The sequence below is a fragment of the Arvicola amphibius genome, chromosome 10, assembly GCF_903992535.2.
Source record: "Arvicola amphibius chromosome 10, mArvAmp1.2, whole genome shotgun sequence".
In the NCBI taxonomy this organism is placed as follows: Eukaryota; Metazoa; Chordata; class Mammalia; order Rodentia; family Cricetidae; genus Arvicola; species Arvicola amphibius.
In genome coordinates, this window is record NC_052056.1 from 18,555,569 (window position 1) to 18,580,050 (window position 24,482).

At 44.2% G+C, this 24,482-nt stretch overlaps 1 protein-coding gene and 1 pseudogene across 2 annotated transcripts in view; both read right to left on the reverse strand.

Moving 5' to 3' along the window:
• The window catches only part of Cxadr (CXADR Ig-like cell adhesion molecule), a 54,913-nt gene that overhangs the window by 26,745 nt on the left and 3,686 nt on the right, over window positions 1-24,482 (reverse strand). The window lies entirely within an intron of this gene.
• LOC119824953 lies at window positions 133-24,482 on the reverse strand (annotated as a pseudogene).

Here is a 24,482-nt window from a genome sequence, read left to right on the forward strand (position 1 = left end):
TGGCCACAGCAGAATCTGCTTCAGTAGGAAAGTTACAGAAATTTAAAACCTTGAAACATTACTACACTTTTGCACCTAATGCTTCCAGGTGAACAAGATGCCGCAGGATCACTTGGATTCCAGGGCATCTCGTCAGTTTTTCTGCTGAAGGAACCATTTATCCACATCTGTCGGTAGTGAGCAGGCAGATTCACATGGTGGTGGTGGCAAAAGCATCCACAATGGCTTTGGCGGCATCAGGATCACACCTGAAAGGGCTCTCCGACACGGCGGTGTTCACGCAACTGATTCCTTTCCTTTTCCATCCACAATGGCTTTGGCGGCATCAGGATCACACCTGAAAGGGCTCTCCGACACGGCGGTGTTCACGCAACTGATTCCTTTCCTTTTCCATCCACAATGGCTTTGGCGGCATCAGGATCACACCTGAAAGGGCTCTCCGACACGGCGGTGTTCACGCAACTGATTCCTTTCCTTTTCCATCCACAATGGCTTTGGCGGCATCAGGATCACACCTGAAAGGGCTCTCCGACACGGCGGTGTTCACGCAACTGATTCCTTTCCCGTCTGTTTTCTTAGGCACTCAAGCTTTCCGATAATCCTGAGTGCTCTTAATAATGTCAACTGCAAAATTCTTGTCTTTAAATTCCGCGTTGAACCCAAATTCATTTTCTGGTTTTCCATCAGGAACTTCATACCTTCTAAACCAGGCAACAGTGGCTTCTAAGTCGCCAGGTTTCAGAAATATTCTGACATCAGAAATAGCGTTATAATTGGCCACATCTGGATCGTCCACGTTAATGGCGATGGATTTCCAGTCGGTCTCGCCTTCTTCAATCATAGCCAATATGCCCAGAACTTTCACCTTGATTATCTCACCTCTTGTACACACCTTGCTTCCAATTTCACAAACATCAATTGGGTCACTGTCACTACAACAGCCAGGGTTTGCCACTGTACCCTGGGTCTTCCCATGTCTGAGGGATGGCACCACAGTTCCAGATGTATCCTTTGTAAGGGACAGACTGGCAACATAGCAGAGCTTCCTTTTCTTCAATTCTGGCTTAACTGGATTAATGGGTCCTTGGTAGCAATCTCCATTTTAGCATTTGACTAGTGTGGAACCTCAACCACCATGTGAAATACATCCTTTCCTGCATACATCGGATTATCATGAAATGGAGAAATATACTGTCCTTTCTCATTTTTTAGGAAGATGGCGGTACTCAAAAGAGTGAAGGGCACGGCGTGCTCCTCGCTGCTGAAGCCACTCGTGGTGTCTGAGACGATGAACTTCCCAGAGGCAAAGAAAATGAGTTTACATTGTTTGTGTGCAGAAGCTTTGATCTCATAGACCTTTCTCGGCAGGCCAAGTATTGCTATTATAAAAGTACACCAAGCCCAACTGTAAAACTAGTTTTCTAGAGTTGAAGATGCAGCTCGGCTACCTAGCACACGCAAAGCCTTATGCTGTATTCTTGTTGTTCTTGTTGTTGTTGTTGTTGTTTGTAGCACTGCATGTGGTACACATTGTTAAATGCAGCACTAGGGAGGCAGAAGCAGAAGGATCAAAAGTGAGAGGCCAGCTTGAGATATACAGCAAGACCCTGGCTCAGAAACAGAAACAGAAAAAAAAAAAGATTTGCCATCACATTCCTGAAACCCAGCATGAGGGAAGCCGATAGGAGCACAGAGTTTGAGCACCCACCCAAAGGTACAGCAAGACCCTTTGTCAAAACAACAGGCAGAGAGAATACACCACATTTAAAAGGCTCTGTGGGTTCGATCCCCAGCACCATAAAAAGAGAGAGAGATAAAGAGAGAGAGGGCACAAGCAAACAAGCAAACCAGTCTAGCCATAGTAGAGTATGCCTTTAATCTCAGCACCTAGGAGGCAGAGGCAGGTGGATCTCTGTGAGTTTGAGACCAGCCTGGTCTACAGAATGAGTTCCAGCACAGTCAGAACCCATACACAGAGAAACCCTGTCTCGAACAAACAGAATAAATGAAAAGCTAAAGTTGGTGCTCCAGATCAAGAACAAAGGTATGAAGAGTCTGGTCATTAGCTTGATTTGTAGCACAAATCCAATTATAAATGAATCATCCAATACAAGTCTTTTAAGATTCATTTACAACACAAAATTTTCTGCAGAACTTGTCACATCTACTGGTCTCTCTGTGACCAGCTTTTGTTTTCTTTTGTTATTCTGAAACAGGGTCTCACTCGTTAAGCCAACCTGGCCTGGAACTCACTTTGAACTCTAGACAATTCTCTTACCTCAGTATCCCCAGTGCGAGTATTTTACAGGAACGAGCCTCCACACCCTAGTGGGTTTCCTAACTCAATCACCATTAACTCAATCACCTCATTGCTCAGGACACTAAGCTTCATCATTTGGGGTTAAGAAGCAGCTTTACCCCTTGAACTCCTGCACTTCCCAACCCGGATGTTCGGTGTTGGATGAGATTATGAATGGTACCCAGGGCCTGACTCTCCCCACCTCCATCCTTTCTCCTCTCCTTCCTTCCCCCTCTCTTCATTGTGCACCTCTGATTAATACAATGAGCAAAATTAGAAGTCAATCAATCCCAGGCCAGGCGGTGGTGGCGCATGCCTTTAATCCCAGCACTCGGGAGGCAGAGGCAGGCGGATCTCTGAGTTCGAGGCCAGCCTGGTCTACAAGAGCTAGTTCCAAGACAGGCTCTAGAAACTACAGGGAAACCCTGTCTCAAAAAACCAAAAAAAAAAAAAAGTCAATCAATCCCAAGCCCTCACTCTGCACAGCAACTATTCCATGATGTTTCTCCAATCACGTATGGTATTATCTTTTCTATTAGGTGAGAATTAATGTGCTATCAGAAATAATATTATTTTGGTAGAGTTGAAGCCCAAAGAATAAGAACTAAAAGTTCCTTTCCTAAGCTTGTAACAATATCTAAGGACATTCCTCAAACTGAATAAAGAATGGGTGCAGAACCTCTGCATTCCTCTCTGAAATCGGACCAGTGAAGAGTAACAAGAATGTGCCGGGTAAAACCCAGGGCAAGGCCTCCAGATTCCTCGCTAAATCAATTCTCGCCTTCTTGAGAACTCTTACCACTGTGCAAACGATCCACACGGGAAATAACTAAGGTGGGTGGCCAGCATCCATTACTCCCCAAGATGCAACCCCATCACCCCACCAACAACCCCTGTCTAGACCAGCTTCTGCTGCGTTCTGAGTGGGCCCACAGTCTCCTTTCTCATGCAAGCCTATCCCAACCAACACCCGAGGGACCGTAGATACACAATGTCTGTGTTAAATATCTAAAGGGGGGGGGGATTGGTGTTTCACACAGCAAAAGTTAATGATCCACCATCTAAACCTACTGACTGAGACCAAGCAGTGGCTTACCATTGTCCTGAAAGTATGCTAGCCATCAGTCTGTTTCAGCCTACATATTTATTGTATTAAAATATGGTTTTTGACACTGATGTCTGACAACTCTAGAGTTCCTGCTGAAGAGCTAGCTATTGGAACTCTGGGATCCTTTTTATAGTGTCTAATAAATTCAGTCCTATGCCTGCCTCATTTTCAAAAATACATATATTCTACTACGTCTCCACCCTCCAGTGAGTTGCCTGTCCTTCCTCCTAAGAACATCCATGGTACTTCACCTGTCTATATGGGTCACCTTGTTCCTTGAGCACACACTGACTTGGGTGTCTGTTTTCTTTTAGACATCTATGCTCAGTCAGCACCCACTTCCCTCGCATTTGCTCAGTCAGCACTTTTCTTACCAATGTTACCCTGTATAGGACCCTTAAAGGCAGAAATCCCGATTTACTGTATCATGATTGGCTTCATTAGGGGTCGGGAACTCGCAAGTACCTTTGTCTCTTAAAACAGCACCTTATAATTTGCAGAAAAGAATTTGAGATTGAGTTGTATTCTGATCAAGTTTAGAAATGTCAGGGAAATATGAAAATCTACCAGAAGGGATTCCTACATTTCAAGTGGTTGGTCTGTCTTGATTTTCGTTTTGCTGGTGGACCATGTGCTCAGGCTGTAGGCCGCAGATACCACCTATGTTATATGTGCACTAAGTGTGCATCCGCACATGGTAGTGCACCCGCACGTGGTAGTGCACCTGCACGTGGGCCCCCCAGACGCGAGGAGATGAGATTCTGCTGAAGATATTTTAAGCAGTCCCAGAAATGACTTTCACTATTTCCTTTTTGAAATGGGTTTGCTCCTCACTGTGTTGTGCTAAAAATGAACTGAAATCTCAAGGTCCTCACAAAGAAGTCTTGGGTTTCCTAGCAACGCTGAGAGCTCTCTCTGAAGAGGCATCCTTTTTCCAAGTGCTAAAGTATGAAACAGTCAAAATTGTATAAAACAAAAGACAGACATGCTTGGTCTCATGGAGTGACTCTGTAAATTGCTAATACTTAAGTAAGCTAAGCAACAAATTAACTCGCAAAATACTCGCAGGTTCAAACAGAGTTTGAAAACTAAATCAAATATCAAATCTTATGATTTTATTTAAATTCATTTGCAGGGTTTAGTGAGATAAATGGCACAAAAATTCAAGCCCCAAGTCCTTGCAGAGGTCAGTTATGAGTGCTCAGAACCGGAGCATATAAATAAACAGATCGCCGCCCATCCCACAGGGACACTAATTGGAATAGCATCTTTCAGCCTCCTGCTTGCTTTTCTTATCTCCAATTTCTAAATCTGGGTCTCTGAAGACTTTCTGCTGCCTGGTCTAACTGAACATCAAAGTCATGTGACATCAAAGAGTATTTTCCGGCCCTTGATGTCACCTCCTACTAAGCTCCCTTAGGAGATCAGATTCTACCGAGAATGGCGTGAGTAGGGAAATGGAAGGAGAGACAGAGGGGAGACAGAGCTCTGGACGGATGGCGTGCCTTGTCCCAAGTGCTTTAACTGGTCAATGTGGGTGACCGGCAGTGAGCTTTACTTTTCAATCATGCAAAGGTATAAAATGCTAAGGAAGTTTAATGGTTTTTTTTAAAGAGAAGTAAAGATGAGAGTTTTAGATTACTTTGAGAAGGAAGGCCTTAGAGAAAAGTGGGTTTTTTTTTTTATTGTTTAAGAAAAGGGGAAAAAGCTATGATTGGGGGGAAAAAAGTTTTTACTCTAAACACTTGAAGTTGCAAATATCACTTCACAAAACCACAGAAGAAAAAGCTTCAAACAAGAGTATCAAATGAGAAACAGAGTATCTTATGGGGTGTCACAAAATTTCAGGTAACATGAATTACAGAGGGAAAATGGTGGCTTTATAATGGAAGTTTCTAGTCATGGACCACCTTGACCAAATGATCAAATCACTTTTACTAGGCCAGCATGGAAAGAGTGTGCCTCCTGATTTAAACAGAGCTGTGCTGGAGATGATGCACACCAAGTTAAAAGTGTATTAGCTAACCAAGACGGTAGGAACACCTTTAAACTGTATTTGCAAGGCCCAGCATGGGGTGCTTACCTTAAAACCCAGTATTTCGGGGACAAACTCTGTGGTTTGAGGCCACCCTGGTCTACATATAAGTTCCAGGCCACCAAGGCTACATAGTGAGACCTCATCTTGCAAACCAAAACAAAAGGTGCATTTAGAAAAGAAGTCAATGGAAAAGGCGATGGGTGTTCTGTCTGATTACAACCATATATGACTTTCTACAAAAGGAATAATTTAACCCAGTTAAAAAGATGATTAGAGAGGAGAGAGAAAGAGAGGAAGGGAGGGAGGGAGGGAGGGAGGGAAGGAGGGAGGGAAGGAGGGAGGGAAGGAGAGAGGGAGGGAAGGAGGGAAGGAGGGGTGGGGCAGGGGTTTCTTGGAGCCGCCAAGCTCTTCCGATACCCTTCCGATACCCGGTGTTGCAATGGTAGACCCATCACTGTGACGTTGTTCAGAGCTGTACGATAAACAGAACTGTAGCTCTGGGATGATAGAAATATGTCTCAGGTTCATCAAGTCTAACATATGCAGCCAGGAAGTGGTGGCACACGCCTTTAATGCCTGCACAGACAGGCGGATCTCTGTGAGTTCCAGCACAGTCAGGGCTGTTACAGAAGAACCTTGTTGTGGCAGATTGGGGAGGAATTGGGGTGGGGTTGGAGGTGGGGGGTCTAACATATGCATATCCCTGTCTAAGGAATTTTCTTTTGTTGGGGAGGCTACAAAGGGTTTAGGGCAGACATGGAAGGACTGGGAAATGAGTGGAATTGGGGTGCATGTTGTGAGATTCCCAAAGAATCAGTAAAAAAAAGTTATGTTAAAAGAAATAAGTTAAGGTATAAGGGAATTTCTTGTACATATTCAATTTTGCTGTGTTCAATTTTGCTGTGTTCAATTTTGCTGTATATTTCAAACAGTTCTAAAATATAATCTACTTTAAAATGTACATTTGTAAATAAAGAACTATAGAAACATAAATTAAGGCAATGTGATACTGTATTCCACAGATAACACTGGTAGTGTTTAAAGAACATTGTCATGCATGAAGGTTTGGACCTATAATCCCAGCATCTGCAAGTTCAAAGAGTTTAAGGCTAGCCTCGGCTTCATAGCAAGTTCAAGCTAAGCTTGAGCTGCATAGAGAGATTCAGTCTCAAACACCAAGAGCTGAACTTGTGGCTCAGCGGTAGAGCAATCACTTGCCCATCATGCACAAGGCTCTATGTTTGATTCCCAGCTCCACAAGAAACAAACAAAAAGAAGGAGTTTTAATAAACGCCAAGACTAACAAAACATTAGAAACTGAAAGTTTAGTAGTACATCCTATCTTAGAAACAACAGATGACCTGGAAATGGGTTTGTGCACTTTTGGGAATTGTGGCAAAACCCCTATATTGAAGACTTCCGTGTGCATGGATATCCTTCACCCAAGAAGTTATTGCCTAAAGTACTATGAAGCAAGAAAACATCTGAAAGCAATCTTGTTGCACAAAAACAAGCAGGAAAGTTGGGCAAGATCATCTACACAAGACAGAGATCTACAAAGGGTACACCGGATGGAACCAGTCTCTTCCAAGAAGAAAGGAAACCTAGCCAAATTGTTTGAGGTGGTAAAATTGAATCTCACTCACATTAATAAAAGTATAGCTAAATACTGCCCTCTAGGTACCATTTTATTTACCTAATAATTTAGTCAAATCAGATCATTCAGAAAGTACAACATGAATAAAAACAGCACACTAATAAACACATGGGGAACTAGGCTATTGAATGCTCCCACAATTCAAGTTGTGACTTGTGACTTGAAGCTATGGCCTGTAAGGTAAAGATATGAGCTAAGCACTGGAGGAAGAATCGCCATGAATCCACCTTGTGCAGACAGAGAAGAGAAGGTGTCTGCCTACAAGTCAGGGATGCTCCTCACCATAAACCAAGATGGCTGCCAACCTGGCCCTGGCTTCCTTAGCCTGCGGATGTGTGAGCAAACAAGTGTCTTTACTTAAGGCATCCTCTCTGGTATCCTGTTGTGGGAACATGGAGAAACAAATACAGGCTGAGTGCCTCAGAAGGATCCATGGAACAGGTGTGCTATTTATTACAACAAAAACTCCCAAGTATGACCTAAGTATATTGAGACGTCACAAACCTCATCAACGCATTGGCAATACCATCTAAGATGGCCTCTCCAGACAAGCGGGAAGTAATTTATGTCCATGAAGATATAGAGGAACTTTATTAATTTTATTTCGTTACACTTTACTAACTTCCTTTCAGTCAGGCATCATTTGAATGAAGTCAAGTGAATTATCTGATTCATCCCTCACAAAGCCTACGGAATAAACACCACAAACAATGACACCAAATCTGGTTGATACTAAATAGCACTGTCACATAACACTAATATATGACGCAGAGGGGCGCGACAGAAGATAACAGACACGCGGGCAGAAGGAAAAATGATGAAATAAAGCAAAAGGATTCAGAACAGGAAGCAAAAATACTGCTTAAGACACCTTTTATACAACCATTTAAAATGAGAAAGTCGCCAGTGGTTTGGGGGCTGATGGTGTAGGAGGGTCTTCTATGTGTTACTTTCACTGGTTAAATAAAGAGACTGCCTGTACCCGCCATTTGAAGTCTGACCATTGATGGCATACACGGAGATTTGAAAGATCAAGTCCTGTAGAATTCAAGCAGTAACAAGTAAGATCTTTTTCATCTGTGTACTGAGAGGGGTTACCAGTTGAAATTGGCAACCACATAACCTATTTTGCAGTCTAATCAATCAAGAAAGAAAGCAATTTGGAATGTCTAAAGGTAAACAGATCGCGATTCTGAGGTGCTGAGGGGAGGAGAGCTCACTGGTACAAAGTATACTTGAATTAGAGAAGGGAAACAGAGGGACCACCACAGAGGAAAGATGGCGCATTTCAAAATGAGGGGACAAAGAAGTGCAACTGGATGGGGGAGAACGAGGTTTGTTCTCTACTAAAGACGGAAGACATTAGTGTAACTCCCTGGTCCAGGAGTCTCAGAAGAATTCACAGTGAAACTCCTTGGTCCAGTGTCCCCAGAAAGGATACACAGTGAAGCTCAAAGGTCTGTTGTCCCTAGAAGAAATAACCCGGAAGACACAGCAGGTAGACCGAGGTGCAGAAACACCATGTTGGTTCAGTTTCCCATCTTTCTCCCTCAGAACCTCTTAAGAGAGTACATCTAACCTGTCATCTCCTCCCTGAAGCATCCCTGGTCTCCACAGGCAGTGGGTGTCCACTGCTTTCTCCTGCTCTTACCCAATTCCTTCACTGTAAGTAATTGTCAGTCCTTCCCCGAAGCACTTATTTTCAGTGACTTACGAGTACCTTGGAGCCACATTGCTGGAGGATGTGTCCCAGATCTCGCTCGGCCATCTCTGGATATACCAAGTAAATAAAGCTGCTGAGCTGAAAGTGGAGAGGGAGATTTTGAAAAAAGGCAGGTGAAAGAAAGGGTGGCTATTGGAAAGCGAGGTGATGAAAGTGAGGACCATCAGACCTTTCTAGAAAAGCAGAAGGCTGTGGACTTGGAAAAACCACGAGGACATAGATAAATGAACAGTACAGGCAGGCAAGCCTGGTCATATGCTCAGACACAGACAGAACACTTGTTACTTAAAGGAAATGTTAGCAAATCTGGAAAGAAACTAGCATGTTTTTACTTTACATCCAACTATTTAACAGGAAAGAAGGTGCTGAAAAAACTTATATGAGTTATTCTAGATCAGATGAAAAAAAGTCATTTGTCTTCCTGGTTTCCTAAGGAAAGGAAGTAAATGGGGGAAAAAACACACAGGCAGGGTCCCCATTGTGGGTCCTCACTGTAAGTTCCCACTGCAGGGTCCTCACTGCGCGGGTCCCCACTGCTGGGTCCCTGTTGTAGGGTCCCCAGTGCTGGGTCCTCACTGCAAGGTTCCCACTGCCGGTCCTCACTTCAAAATTGTAAAACAAGAGCAAAACATCTGGGTTCTGGTTGCTGTTTTTAGTCTCAGACAGCCTAGGCTGGTCGTGAGTTTACCCACATAGCCTAGAGTGACTGATGCTCACACTTCAGAGCGTCCTGCCTCCACCTCCTAAGAACTGGGACTACAGGTATGCACCCTCACACCCCATTTATGCTTTGCTGGGGATTGAGCCCAGGGCTTTGCACAAGCTAGATTAATGTTCTTCTGACTCCACATTCCCAGTCCCTTTTCTGGACTTTTCCCAGTTCCCTTTGTAGTCCATGCTGGTCATGAACTCAGGGAGATCTCGAAAAACCAAAACTATGTTTAATTAAAAAAAAAATGTTTTTTAACTTTCAAATATCCTCCATGTTTATTTAATTTCTTGGGAAGGGGTGTTAGAACAGCTTTAATGCCAACTGATATAAAGAATTCTCTCAGTAGTCTTCTTTTGGAGAAATGTCAATGCATGGCCTGAAGGTTGCTGGTTTTTGTTTTTGTTTTGTTTTGTTTTTCCAAGACAGGGTTTCTTTGTGTAATGGCCCTGGCTGTCCTGGAACTTGCCTATAGACAAGACTGGCCTCAAACTCACGAAGATCTACCTGCCTCTGCCTCCGGAGTGCTGGAAACACGATCGACATGGTGGCCATTTTAAAGAGAGGACATAGTAATCTTGCTGAGTTAAGTCACAACTTCAACTATACAGTTAAAAACACAGTAAAAGAAAAGAAACAGCAGCCGAACCAGTTGGGGAGAAACCCAGACTGCCTTCCCCAGCAGGGCTTCTCCCCATAGCCTCCTTGCTGATGGGGCTGATAAAGGAGACCAAACCAAGGAACCTGCCACAGAAAAGACCTGAAGGGTTGTCTGCTACTCCTGCCAGAGCCTGAGTCTCAGAAGGCCCCGGCAGAGATGGGACAGGAGATACCGGAAGAAGAAAGAGAGTGAAGCCGATGGGAGCAGCCCTGTAGAATGCGGATGTGCCAAAATGAACCAGACAGCTGTGAGTGCTGAGGCACCAAGAGAAACGCATGCATTTTTACAGCCGCAGGTGGCACAAGACAACGCACTGAAAATACTACTTTTTAATCAAGTTTTGTAACAATCAAGAATTGTTTTACTTTTTTTTGTAATTAAAGTCACCTCGTTAGCCCTCATATCCCTTTCCTTGTTCTTTGGGGGAAGTTACATAGTTACATACAACGTCTCCCAAGCCAGATAATATGATAATATTCTTACCTCCCGGGACTCTGAAGCTGACTGACTCACCTAGCCACCTTGGCACAGAATGCCTTATAGTGTGGAGGACTCAAAATGCAGTTTTATGTCCTCCTTTCTCCTCCCTCAACCATCAACATAGTCTTAACTCCCTTAAAATCAGAAACCTGCTGGGGCCTGGAGCGGGTTTGCACAATGTTGGGCAATCTGGGCTTCATGTGATCCTGCCGAAGTAGCCCTCAGGAGAGCAGCAGTCCCTTTTCTAGAAGATTGCTGATCTTCAGGCTGATAATTCTGGCATTTTCCCTTCACTTCCTCAAAGCCGGGATCTGTGTGTGGCAACTGTTAAACAACACGCTTATGTGAACAGCCAGCCATTGCCCAAAAACTGCTTTATAGAGAGGGCATCCTGAAGACTACAGAGACAAAAAGAAGACGGTGAATCTCTGGTCGAATTTCAAGAACTAAATTAAATAAACTAGCAACGCACACATTAAAGTGATTGATAGGTGCTGTGGGGACAATGGTTTTACCCTGTAAAGATTTGTGTCTTAATAAAATGCTGCTTTATTAATAAAATGCTGATTGGCCAGTAGTCAAGCAGGACGTATAGGCGGGCGACCATGCAGGAGGTAGAGGTGGGACAATGAGAATGGGAGAATTCTGGGAAGAGGAAAGATACAGTCTGCAGTTCCCACCCAGGTACAGAGGAAGCCAAGATGTGACTGCCTCGCCGAAAAATGTACCAAGCCACATGGCTAACACAGACAAGAATTATGGGCTAATATATGTTATAAGAGTTAATAAGAAAGGACACTAAGAGAGACTTAAATAGATATAATCTACATGGGAAGTAGAAAGTAGAAAAAGACAAAATCTCCTGAGTAAATTGGGAGCATGGGGACCTTAGGGGAGGATTGAGCGGGGGGAATGGGAGAGGCAGGGAGGGGAACAGAGAAAAATGTAGAGCTCAATAAATATCAATAAAAAAAAAGAGTTAATAAGAAGCCTGAGCTAATAGGCCATGTTTCTTTGGGACTGAATGACTGTGGGACCGGGTGGGACAGAAACCTCAGTCAACAGATAAGGACAAGCAGGATTTTGTAGTTTAATCACCAATACTGCAGACTTGCTATTGGTGACCACATCACAGACAAGTCAGGCCTGCGCCAGAAGGAATTGCTTATCTATGCTCTTGGATTGATTCCTTCCTGTTTCACCAATCTGTGCCAACCTTCTTGCCAGGAAGTTCCTCTGGTATTAGTCATGCTTTAGAAAGTCACCTGACTGTCCTGGTTTTTCACCCAGAGAGGGGGTGGGGCAGGGCGGGGTGGGCTGGGCTGAGTGTAGTGGCAGACACAGGTAATCCCAGCACTTCAGCAGCTGAGACTGAGTTTGAGGACAGCCTGGGCCAGACTGGAAATTTCAAGTCACACTGAGTGGAACAGAGACCTGACCTGGGTGAGGAAGAGGGAGGTGCAGTAGATAGGCAGGGGAGTGGTTAAATGTCTTAATTAATTACTTCAATTAGTCTTTTATATGTTGCTGTGGGGAAATCTCACAAGGGTGGGAGCTGCTATATTTTAGTAGTTCAATTATCACTTCTATCTGCCGAGATAAGAATGCTAATAGATAAATTAGCAACAGTAAGAACTAGCACACGGATACTTTGGTATTTTATAAACGGCAGGAGTCGACACCCCACAGTGAGGAGAATCGAACACCAGGTACCCCGGAAACACAGTGAGATGGAAAGCACAGGGAAAGGAGACAGGGTCTCATGGTTTAGCTGACCCCAAACTTGAGATCCTTCTACCTTAGACTGTGGGTGCTAAGAATACAGCTGTGTACAACACCCAGCTCGAAGCCATCGTCTTACTAAACAGGAAGAGTACTCACTAAATGCCTCGCAGTTTTCAAAGCGCTCTAGAGCTGGGGTTCTCAACCTGGGAGTCAACCCATTCACAGGGGCCGCCTAAGACCATCTGCACGTCAGATGTTTACATTACGATTTGTAACAGTAGCAAAATTACAGTTACGAAGTAGCAGTGAAAATAATTGTATGGCTGGGGTCAGCACAACATGAGGAACTGTATTATCACAGGGCCACAGCGTTAGGAAGGTTGAGAACCACTATCTAGAGATTAACTATGAATTCTCACTAACGACATCACAACAGAGGTATTAATAGTATCCCTATTTTGCACAGAATCAGAGCCATTGAGAGATAGCTTAACTTGTAATGGAGCAAAATACAAATCAAACAGGCTGGCCAAATTAAACAGCTCAGCCACAGTCAACCCATATGGAGGTGGGGACAGGCCAGGCCTTCTCAGCTACAATCGTCCTGCAGGAATCCCAAATCCCTAGAAAGGGCAGGCTCCACCATCAGAACCCCTCCGGATCTGTGAAGTGGGGAGGGGCTGAAACATGCACAAAGTCTCTTCTACGCTAGCTTCTTTTTTAACCCATACTTTGTTTTTAATTGTGTGAGTGTGGGTTTGTGTACCTGAGTGCAGTGCCCACACAAGCCAGTAGAGGGCAGCACATGACCCGGATGAGTTATAGGTAGTCATGAGCCACAAAACATGGATACTGAGACCTGAATTTGACTCTGCACAGTACCTGTTTCTAACTGCTGAGCCAGCTCCCCAACCTCTACACTAAACTTCCAAGTAGTGTTTCTTTCAAGCACTTGGTTCAGAGTCTGAGTGGGTTCTTTTTAGTAGAGAAATAAATACCAGACTAGTTATTTGTTGTCAACTGCAGCGCGCGCGCACACACACGCACACGCACACGCACACGCGCACACACACACACACACGAGAAGAGAGAGAGAGAGAGAGAGAGAGACAAACAGACAGAGAGACAGAGAGAGAGGGAGAGGGAGAGAGAGAGAGCTGTCTGCGTCACTTTGGACAAGTTGACTCTCTGGGCCGCAGGCATAAATTAAATGTGTTAAACTAAATTATCTGTTTCAGAATGAAATGCTCTCTAAGTGTAGTCCATCAATCAACCAAAAAGACGCCTTTGCCTGCCATCATCTCCTCCCACTCCACCCGTCAGCACGTCAACAACTTAGCACCTCAGAATCTACCCCTCAATAAGTGTGGTGGAAAACATTCACAGCCTGAATCATAGAAGTAACTTATCCAACGAACAGTCAGGGATGTAAGGTCAGATCTGAGTTCAAATTCAAAGTTCGTTTATAAAAATTATCTGTAAGCAATTTATAGCCTCATGGTGACTAAATGTTTTCACATTTAAGATGAAAATAAATAGTAACAATGCTGTCTAAGTTCAGTGGTATATCCCTAGAACCAGCACTCTTCAGGAAGCTGAGGCAGGAGGATCACCAAGGGTCTGAGACTAGCCTACTCTATATTTGTGAGTTCAAGGCCAACCTGGGCTATGCAGTGAGACCTTGTGCTGGAAAATGAATAAATTGTAATAATGCATTCATTACTGTAGTAGGATCAAATAAAATAATGCATATATGTCAGGGTCTGGAGAGCTGGCTCAGTGGTTAAGAACACATACTGTTGTAGACTGTTAGTTGAACTGTTAGCATAAACAACTGTTAGTTGACTGTTAGCATAAACATTTGTTTATGCTGTGGAATATTTGTTTAATGATGCAAAGATGTGTGGCATTCTTTTATGTTGCATTTGTTTAACTCTGTGAAGCTGTGTTATTTTGCCTGTCTAAAACACCTGATTGGTCTAATAAAGAGCTGAATGGCCAATAGCTAGGCAGGAGAATGAAATAGGCAGGGCTGGCACGTAGACAGAATAAATAGAAGGAGAAATCTAGAAATGGAAGGTGGAGGAACGAGAAGAGGAGGAGAAGAGGACATCAGGGGCCAGCCACCCAGCTACACAGCAAGCCATAGAGTATGAAGTCAAGAAAGGTATGTAGAATAGAGAAATATAGAAGCCCAGAGGTAAAAGATAGGACAGGGTAATAGTTAAGAAAAGCTAGGTAGAAACAAGTCAAGCTAAGGCCAGGCATTCATAAGTAAGAATAAGCCTCTGTATGATTTATTTGGGAACTGGGTGGCGAGCCACCCAAAGAGTAGAGAATAAAAGCAACCGACCGCACACGTACCGCTCTTCCAGGGGCCCAGAGTTCTGTTCCCAGCATATTTGTCAAGCAGCTTACCTCAGTGTACCCAATGTTTCCAAACTCTCAGGCACACAGTTTAGGGACAGAGTCCAGCAGGCCAGAGTTCTCTCTTCAATAACTAGAGGACAATAGGCAGGTCATTGTCATCATAAAAGCCCATCTCAGATGAGGACTATAGCTTACTTAGCAGGGTGTGGCATGGCGAGCGTGCAGGAAGCTCCAGATTAGATCGCCATCATGCCATAAACTGGACACGGTGGTGCATGCCTACAGAATGTGTCTTACTTAGTCAGGCTTTCAATTGCCACAATGAAACACCGTGACCGAATAGCAAGTTGTCAAGGAAAGGGTTTATTTGGCTTACGTTTCCACAGCCCTGTGCATCACTGGAGGAAGTCAGGGCAGGACCTGAGCAGAGGCCGTGGAAGAACAATACTACTGGATTGCTTCTTTTGGCTTGCTCAGTCTGCCTTCTTGCACAACACTGGACCACCAGCTCAGGGATGGATGGCCCCACCCACAATGCGTTGAGCCCTCCCCCATCAATCACTAATTAAGAAAATGCCTTACAGCTGGATCTTATGGAGGCATTCCCACAACTGAGGTTCCCTCCTTTCCGATATGCTAGTTTGTGTGTCACGTTGACATAAAACACAATATATAATGAATAAACACCAAACCCACCCCTCCTGTTAGGATGTAGACCCCCTCTGGATCTTTTATCTATTAACACTTAGTATCAGGGTTTTCCAAACAGTAGGAACTCAACACTTACTATGAAAGGACAAGACAATAGAAGGTTTGTACTAGTTTTGATGATCACTGGCTGCCTAGGTAAACTCCAGCACAGCTGTGTGGATGTGGAATAGGATACATCTGACTGGAATGACGAGGGGACCCAAGCAGAAACAGAAGCCACTACTGTTCTGAGGAACGTGGCCTTCAAGAAGAGGACAGGAACAGTAGACAGATTGAGATCCTGTCCAAGTAAACGAAATGAGGCATTTCGAGCATGCTTGTCAGTAAAAAAAAAAAAAGGGGGGGGGGGGAAGGGACATGCACTAGAACACCTGGATTTAAGCAAGTAAAACCTTATTGGAAACACAGGGTAAGACACCTGGAAGACTGGAAATATACAGTAGAGTTCTGGTTTAGTTTACACTGGGGTGCGAGAAATTAAAGAAGAAAATGTCTGACTCCTCCCCAGAACAGGGTCTTCTCATTTCTATCCTGAGGCCCACTGCAGCTCCTCAGCAAAAACTACACATTACTTCCCTCAAACTTCCACAGGAATTGCGATTGCTTGTGACAAGCATCTAATATAGAAGCCAGGACTAAGGAACATGTAAATATCCACGGGAAGGCAGGCGAGGAGCACGCAGATATAAGCAGGGCTGACCTAGATTGAGACCCTCTTTCCCCAGCTCCTCACAAGGACCCTTCCCCCTCCCAGCCCCTCACAAAGACCCCCTCTTGAAAGGCTGCATTCACATTTCAACTCTGACCAGTGACTCCAGCCCTGTCCTGTCTAAGCAGTCATTGTCTTCCCCGCGGACTCCACTACACGGCTGCTAATTTCACGTGTGTCCGACAAAACAAATGCAAATAGGTTATCTTGCATTATGGGTAAAAGCAGAATGGTTGCCATGGTGAATATTTTCATCACCTTCATGAAATGCAATGTATCACTCCATTTTAGGAAATCTCCTAGCCTTCTTATAAGAACCTCAGCTGCCTTTTCTTCCCTTTTCATTAACGTAAGCCTGGAAAGGAGCTACTTGGCAAAAGCAGTAAGAAAACACTCAAATGAAATGAGAAACGTAGCAAATTGGCATACTAAAATCAGTAAATAGTGTTTCACCTTATTAAAAAAAAACTCCTAAATTGTTACAGAAAAGGTCACTTACATCCTGTGATATGCATGTCTAAACTGGCTGCTTTAATCATGGTATAAATGCCTTCCCAATGTCCCAAAGTGAATTCAAACTCTTCATCCATCACCAGGGTCACGGTATCCTGTTTATTTGGTATCCTCCACAAAATGCATATATTTCTCTATGGGCAAGTTTAAGATATACATTTGTGCATATATGTTTTTTCTGTCTTCCATGTAAAATGCACAGTCTTCATAATTATCAAATAAGGGGACCTGACATCATTTTGTGTCCATGTAACAATTGCTCTGATAATTAAGAGAAACTAAATAAGAAACAAGAGACTTTATTTAGCTCACTGCCAAGAGAAAATACTATGTGACATGCATAATTACTCGAAAGGTAAAACCTCACAAGAGTAATACAAAGGCACACTCCCTTAGCTTTAACGACACACTGCTTTTGTGCATTTTCTGAGTGAGCGTTTCTTCCAGGGTTGGCTATAGCAGAAGTATTGCTTTGCATTCTAGATCTATGCTGGCCACTATGGTCACTGCCAGCTACTGGACAAGTGTCTAAGGCAAGCTGAAATGAGCTATAAATGGAAACACTAACTAAATTTCAAAGACTACTTGGAAAAGAAATATTCACTATCTCAATGTTTAATTTGATCATATATGGAAATGTGTTTTTTATAAACAAGGTTAAAAGTTATTCAATTAACTTCATCTTTCCTCTCTAGATATGGCTGGAAGAGAATTTCTAATGGCAAATGCAGGCAGCATTGACATTTTCACTGTACCGCACTGTCTGACGTCATGGCCACAATCAAGTGAATGCAAGCTTTGATTCCTCTAATTTTGAATGGTGGATGTCCTTCTTATCTCAAGGCTATTAAGAGGATAGATTCAAATAAAATTTCAAAAACAAGGAACCCTGAGTGGTGGCCCAATACTGCAGTCACAGATTTCTAGAGACTGTGATTGGCTGGCTGCAGGGAGATCAACTCCAGCGTGGTTTATACAGAGACACATCAAAGAAACAAACAACAACAACAACAAAAAACAGGGTATATTCACTTTTCTATCCTGGACTCAACTCATTCTAGGTTATTTTCTTGTTTGTTTGTTTGTTTGGTCGGTTTTGTTTGCTTGCTTGTTTTCTGTTTGTTTGTTTTTTTATATTTTTAATGGTTTATTTAACTTTATGTGCATTGGTGTGAAGGTGTCAGATCCCCTGCAACTGGATCTTCAGACAGTTGTGAATTGCCATGTGGGTGCTGGGAATTGAACCCGGGTCCTCTGGAAGAGTAGTCAGTGCTCTTAACCACTGAGCCATCTCTCCAGCCCCTGTTTTTTTTTTTTTGTTTTTTTTTGTTTTTTTTTTTTTTTTTTTTTTTTTTTTGTGACACGATTTCTCTGTGTAACAGTCCTGGCTGCCCTGGAACTTGCTCTATAGAACAGACTGGCCTCAGAGAGTCACCTGCTTCTGCCTCAGAGTGCTGAGATTAAAGGCATGCACCATCACGTCTGGCTCTAGACTGGTCTGAAGTGGTCAAGTTTGCAATGAACAAGTAAGGAATAATTACAGTTCTTACAACACTACTCCAGTACAAAACAAGGTGAAAGTTTATATCCATCCACTTGAAAACATGGGAACTTTCCCAGTTTTCAAGTTCAAAACATTGTTTACTGGTGAGTCTGAAGACACTAGTGACGTCATCACTCTAAGGACTTAGCAAAGATGACTCATGGCATTTGGCTCACTGCTTCTGGAGTCAAAGCACCTATTTGTTCTTTAAGAAACCTGGAAAGCTTCCGGGAAAGCAGACCTGTGGCTTCAGAATGTCCAGCCGTATCCACGAGTCTCCTTCCTTCTTGCAGCCTAAACATCTTTCATGTCACGGAAATGGACTTGTTTCCAAAGACATCTGTATTTCCTCAGTATGAACGTGTTAGTTCATTTAACTGTGCCAAGCCCTTTTCTCAAATACTGAAGAACAAACACCGGTAATACCAGACTGCCGTGGTCAATACCAGACCGCCGTGGTTTTCCTTCCTTCCCTCCTGCAAGAGCAAAAAGCAGCCTTCTCCATGCACCCTGTCAATTACAATCAACTGTAAACACTGCTGACTCCAGGTGAGACGTTTAAGGACAAAGCTCTGAACCAGCCAACCCCTTAGTCCAAATCACAATGGGTGAGACAAGGAAAGGAGAAAAGTTCCAGAGTAACTAGCCAGAAAGCATCGGAGATACATTGTTAACTCCTTGGCCATCAATAGTTACCTTCTCCACCTTCATCATCCCTGTTACTAAACAGAAACCCTGTTTAACTGCTTTGTCCTCCATTAGCCAGGAGTCAGAAATGGGCTGGGAAAAGTAAATCCGCAGAAAAGCAAGAGCAACAGAGTGCCAAAAGAACCATGAAGCTGGTTCCGGTGTTCAGAAGGAATCCTATCGCCATGCCAAGGGGTCACCAACACTTCTCCCATTCCTCCAGTTATACCTTCAGCCCAACTTAGAAATTAAGTAGAAAAGAAAGGAGAGTTGGAAAACTTATTTTTTTTTATTATCTAGTCTCTAGGAAATGATCTACCCCCAGAGCCACCATGGAAGATTTCTATAATCCCATCATTTTGGAGAGGTGAGGCCTAACAAGACACTATGAATAAGGAAAAAGAAAACATCTTTTATACATGTGGTCGTGTGTGTTTGTGTGTGTGTAGGGAAAAAGACAGTCTCAGGTGTCGTACATCACACACCATCCACTTTGACTTTTGGAGACAGTCCCTTGGCCTGGGAGCTCACAGTCACGCTTGACCAGTCAAGGAGCTGCAGACGCCCCTGTCCTTGCCTCTTCGGTGCCTATGTCTGGCTTTTTATGAGTTCTGGGGACTGAACTCAGGTTTTCATGCTTGCATGCCACGCACTTTTACTGACTGTGCTCTCTCTCCAGCTTCAAGAAGAAAACCTAAATATGAAAACCAATCTAACAATAAGTTTAGAGCACTGGTTCTCAACCTTCCTCCTGCTGTGACCCTTCAGTATAGTTCTGCATGATGTGCTGACCCCCAACCAGAAAATTATCTTCATTGCTACTTCATAGCTGTAGTTGTGCTACTGCTATGTACAGTAACGTAATATCTAATATGCAGGCTCTCTGATACACAACCCCAATGGGTTGAGACCCACAGGTTGAGAACTGCTGTTTAAGACTATTGCATTTCTTTTCTTAAGGAGCGTGAGTTAGGTGAAGGCCAGGAAGCCAAGGTTCTAAGGTCATTCCGGTTAGCTGCTACTTGCTTCCTGGTTTACTCCAATAATTATTTCAGAGTTCACATCCACAACTTGCTGACCACTGAACAGACACAGTCAAAATCCCCAGCTTAAATATTTCCTTTATTTTCTGACAAAGGGATCCGTTTTCACCCGCTGGTGTCTCGTGGGTAGACTGGGGACGTGTGGCAACCAGGAGACGGACAGAACAGACTGGAAACAGAACACTCGAGCTTGGGCTGGAGTGGAAACGGGCTGCCCATTCCTGAGCAACCAGGCAAAGCTGACCCAGAGCTGCCCAGGTGGGGAGACACCACCAGGCCTTGCTCACCTCTCCCATCAACCCCCTCTGACCTTCAAATGCTCTTGCCATCCTAGGTCCTTCCCAAGTGCCTTGAGGACTTTTCTGCACACATCCAATGAGCGTGTGCAGCATCCGTGTAAGCTGGAGAGGGCAAATACAGTCTTTATCTCAAGAAAGCATCAGTCTGGTGAGAAACCCAGTCATAAGGTGTGTCTGGTGTCAAAGGGAAAGGCCTGGAGCACAGGGGGAGGTTCACCCAATCAAGGCCTGCTGTGAAGATGCTATGATATTATGACCTAAGCAGCTCGGGGCTGGAGAGACACACGTCTTAGAACAGGATGAGAGAGTCGAGTCAAATGCCACACTTCTGCCTGAGATAATGTCAGAAGGAATATGCTCAGTGAAGTGTGAAGTCTAAGTGGAGAGACGGGATGGGCGAAGGCTGTGAGAAACTAGAAATAGACCAGTGGCTGAGAGCGTTGGAATGGTAACCAAAGCCAGGAAACCTGGGAACCCTGCGCTTACATTACAAGTGGGAAACCGAGCACAGCACATCAAGACAGAGATTGATTAGCAGGGAGGAAAATAAGCACCAGACTGTTTAACAGGGTTTGGTTTCTTTTTTTCTTAAAGATTTATTTATTTATTATGTATACAACATTCCTTCCATGTCTGCCTGCATGCCAGAAGAGGGCACCAGATCTCATTACAGATGGTTGTGAGCCACCATGTGGTTGCTGGGAATTGAACTCAGGACCTCTGGAAGAGCAGTCAGTGCTCTTAACCTCTGAGCCATCTCTCCAGCCCCTGGTTTTTTATTTTTAATTTTATGTGCATGACTGTTTTGCCTGTGTAGGCACCACGAGTATGCAGTGCCCACAGAGGCTAGAAGGGGGTATTAGATCCCCAGAAACTAGTGTTATGGATAACTTTGAGCCACCATGTAAGTGCTGGAAATTGAATCTGGGTCCTCTAGAAGAGCAGCCACTGCTCTTAACTACTGAGCCATCTCTCCAGCCCGAACAAAGCTATTTCTGCCACAAGGTTGAAGAGGAAAGGTGTGACGCAGCCACAGCGTGTGGACAACCACGGCAGCTTCACAGAAGCATGGGAAGGAAGGACATGACATGAAAAGGGAGAATTGAGTCAGCAAATGCAGCAGCTGCTTCACAAAGTCTGGTTAAGACAGGAAAGACGGCAGTGATGACGGTTCTGGAAATACGGGGTTGAAAGCATACAGAGGAGTAAGTTCAGCACCGACAAGGTCAAGAAGTAAGAGATGAGATAGCAGAGTGTCATCTCTGAGCATCCAAAGGGTTTGGGAGTTCATCTGCAGGAGGAACAATAACGAATAACGCGGTTTTTGAGATTTTTGATCTGAAGAGAGAAAAGGCAAGATCTGCTGGCTTCTTCTTGTATTATAATTAGGGCTAAAGAGGCAATGTGCAAAGTCCAGTTTCTAGTCCCCACTAACCGGACACCCATGCAACCTATTAAAATCCAGCTTTTGTATCACCAATACAGAAACTGTCCTTGTGGAATCCATTGACCCCAGTTTCACAACCGCTTGCTGGCAGTAGGACCAGCCTCATTTATCCATCAGTCTCTCGAGCAACCGCACCGTCCAGCCCTTATCACACCTTGATGCTTCCGTGATCTCACCCTGTGCTTGCGCTGCTTATGGGTGATGTTTCTGCCACCTCCTATGTCACCTTTGTATTCGTAGTTGGCAATCTCTCAGCAGCGATCCTCAGTTCAAGATTGCTGATCTTTGCCTCTCCTGGGATTAGATCTTTTGAAAATCTCCCTTCTGGTTTCTTGGGGGATTTGTTTTGTTTTGTTTTTACTTCCCATCCTAAGATCCTAGTCAAGGGCTGGAGAGATGGCTTCGCAGGTAAGAGCACTGGCTTCTTGCAGAGTACCTGGGTTCTGGAAACAGAACCCACACAGCGCTATACAGTTCCAAGGGACCTGGCACCCTCTTTTGGCCACTCCGGACATCAGGCATGGAGGAAGTAAGTACACATACACAATTTACATAAAATACTTATACACATAAAGTAAAAACAATGGAGTCTTTAAAAAACAAACAAATGGTGGCACACACCTTTAATCCCAGTGCTTGGGAGGCAAAGGCAGGTGGATCTCTGAGTTCAAGGCCAGCGTGGGCAACAAAGCAAGTTCCAACACAGCCAAGGTCCTTACAGAGATACTCTGTGTCAAACACACACACACACACACACACACACACACACACCTTGCACTTTTCTTTATTCTGCCCATTGACTGTGACATCACCATAAAAATCAAGTTAGAAATTGCACTGCTTCTCTCCAAGTTCTCCCTTTGGTACAAGGAACCAGACAGAAGGCTTCACTATGTCTCCCAAAGAAGCTTCCCAGACCCAAGGGGAAGACCAACACCGCTGCACAGCATGGCTACAGGGGCCATTCATGTGCAGATCAAGGCAGGAGTCCAGCTAGAGCCGGCGGTTCTACCTGCCTCCAGAATGACCGCATTGTTACCATTCGAGAACTTTCACAACGCCACCAGCCAGTCTCTCAGGACCATGGGTGTGCAAGACTAACTTGACCAACCTATAATTTTCAGCTAAGCTCTCAAAACAGCCTTTACATCTCTGTCCACTAAACATGGTCAGCTTTGACATCATATGGCACTTGAAAAAAAAAAAAAAAAAGACCTCGGTCCCCACCCTAGGCCATCTTATGACTCATACAATAAGGGGTTCAACAGTCTTTGTTAACATATTTTACATCAACTGAACTTCTCAATCCCCCGACACATCCCATATCCTTCATTGCAAATCCCACACATCTTCGTTAATACATTTTACAATCTGTATCATACGCTATGTTAGAGGCACCTAGCACAGAGCATGGTATATAGTAAGCCATAAATACTTGTCTGAATAGACCCTTTCATCTTCTAATTAATGGAAACATTTACTTAGGGACTTGGAAAAATCTGAAGTATGCAAGTGAAAACTTGAACTGTCAGACAGTTGAATGGTAACTCAAGCAGGTGTGGCAATTTATGTCTACTATAATCCCAACAGTTGGAGGGGCCAAGACAGAAACATTGTCATGAGTTCAAAGCCAGCCTGGGCTACATGGTACATTTCAGGCTAACCTGCCCTAGCAACGGAGAGAGACTTTGGGAAGAATGAAAGAAAAAAAACCAAGATGAGAGCAGGCCCAGAAAAAGAAACAAGAGGTAGAAAAGGAGGGAAGAAAAGAAAAGGGAAATAGTTCAGAATCCAAAGTGAGTTGAGCTGGAAATCATCTTCATGGCGGGCGTGTCAACCAGTTGTAGATATGAGGTCACTCAGGCCTAGGACAGAGGGTAAAAAGGGCTATGCCAAACCATGGAAAAGCTGACACAGAGAGCAGTAAGGGACAAGACAGCTGATTGGAAAACCAAAACTAGGTGTCGGGGATTTCAAAAGGTAAGCTCATGGTAAACGCAGCACAGAGCTTCGAGCAGAACACTGGCATGGTGGTGTGGAGGCTAATGCCTAGAATCCCATAATTCCAGCTTTTAGGGAGTTGAGGCAAAAGGAAGACTGCCAGGACAGCCTGGCTACATAACAGTACAATGACCTAGTGAAAGAGAGCCAGAGATGGATGGGAGGAGGGAGCAGAGGTGGGAGGAGGGGGCATGGAAGGGAGGAGCACACCAGTGTGCTCTGGAATGACTGTATCTAGCCACGTAATAGACAATTACCTCATACCTATTTTTTTGTGGTAACAGTTAAAATCTACTCAGCAATTTTCAAGACTATGTTATTAACTAAGGTCAACACGTTCAAATACACCTCCTAAACGGACTCCTCTGATCCACTGAAAATAATGCATCCTTTGACCACCACCTTCCCAACCCCTTCCTCAGTACATCGGTTCTGCACACACAAAGCATCTGGGGGTGTTCTTCAGACTGTGGCTTAGCCACCATCAAATGGCTGGCAAGTGACCGGCAATCAGGGTGTTTTAAGCTTTACTCCCTGGTAGAGCGAAAAGCAGCAGCGCCCTGTTAGGGAACAAACTTTCTGAACTGCTGACACCAAGGCCAAACCAGTCAGGTTTCCATCGCAGACAGGAGCTCGTGAAGTCTCAGCTGCAGCGGAGGAGCTTGTCGGCTGGAAGATGCCCGAGTAGGGAGTCAGTTCAGGGAATGGACCTTCGTAAGCGGTCTGTGCTCCAGTGCATGGTTCTACAGCCCTGCACAT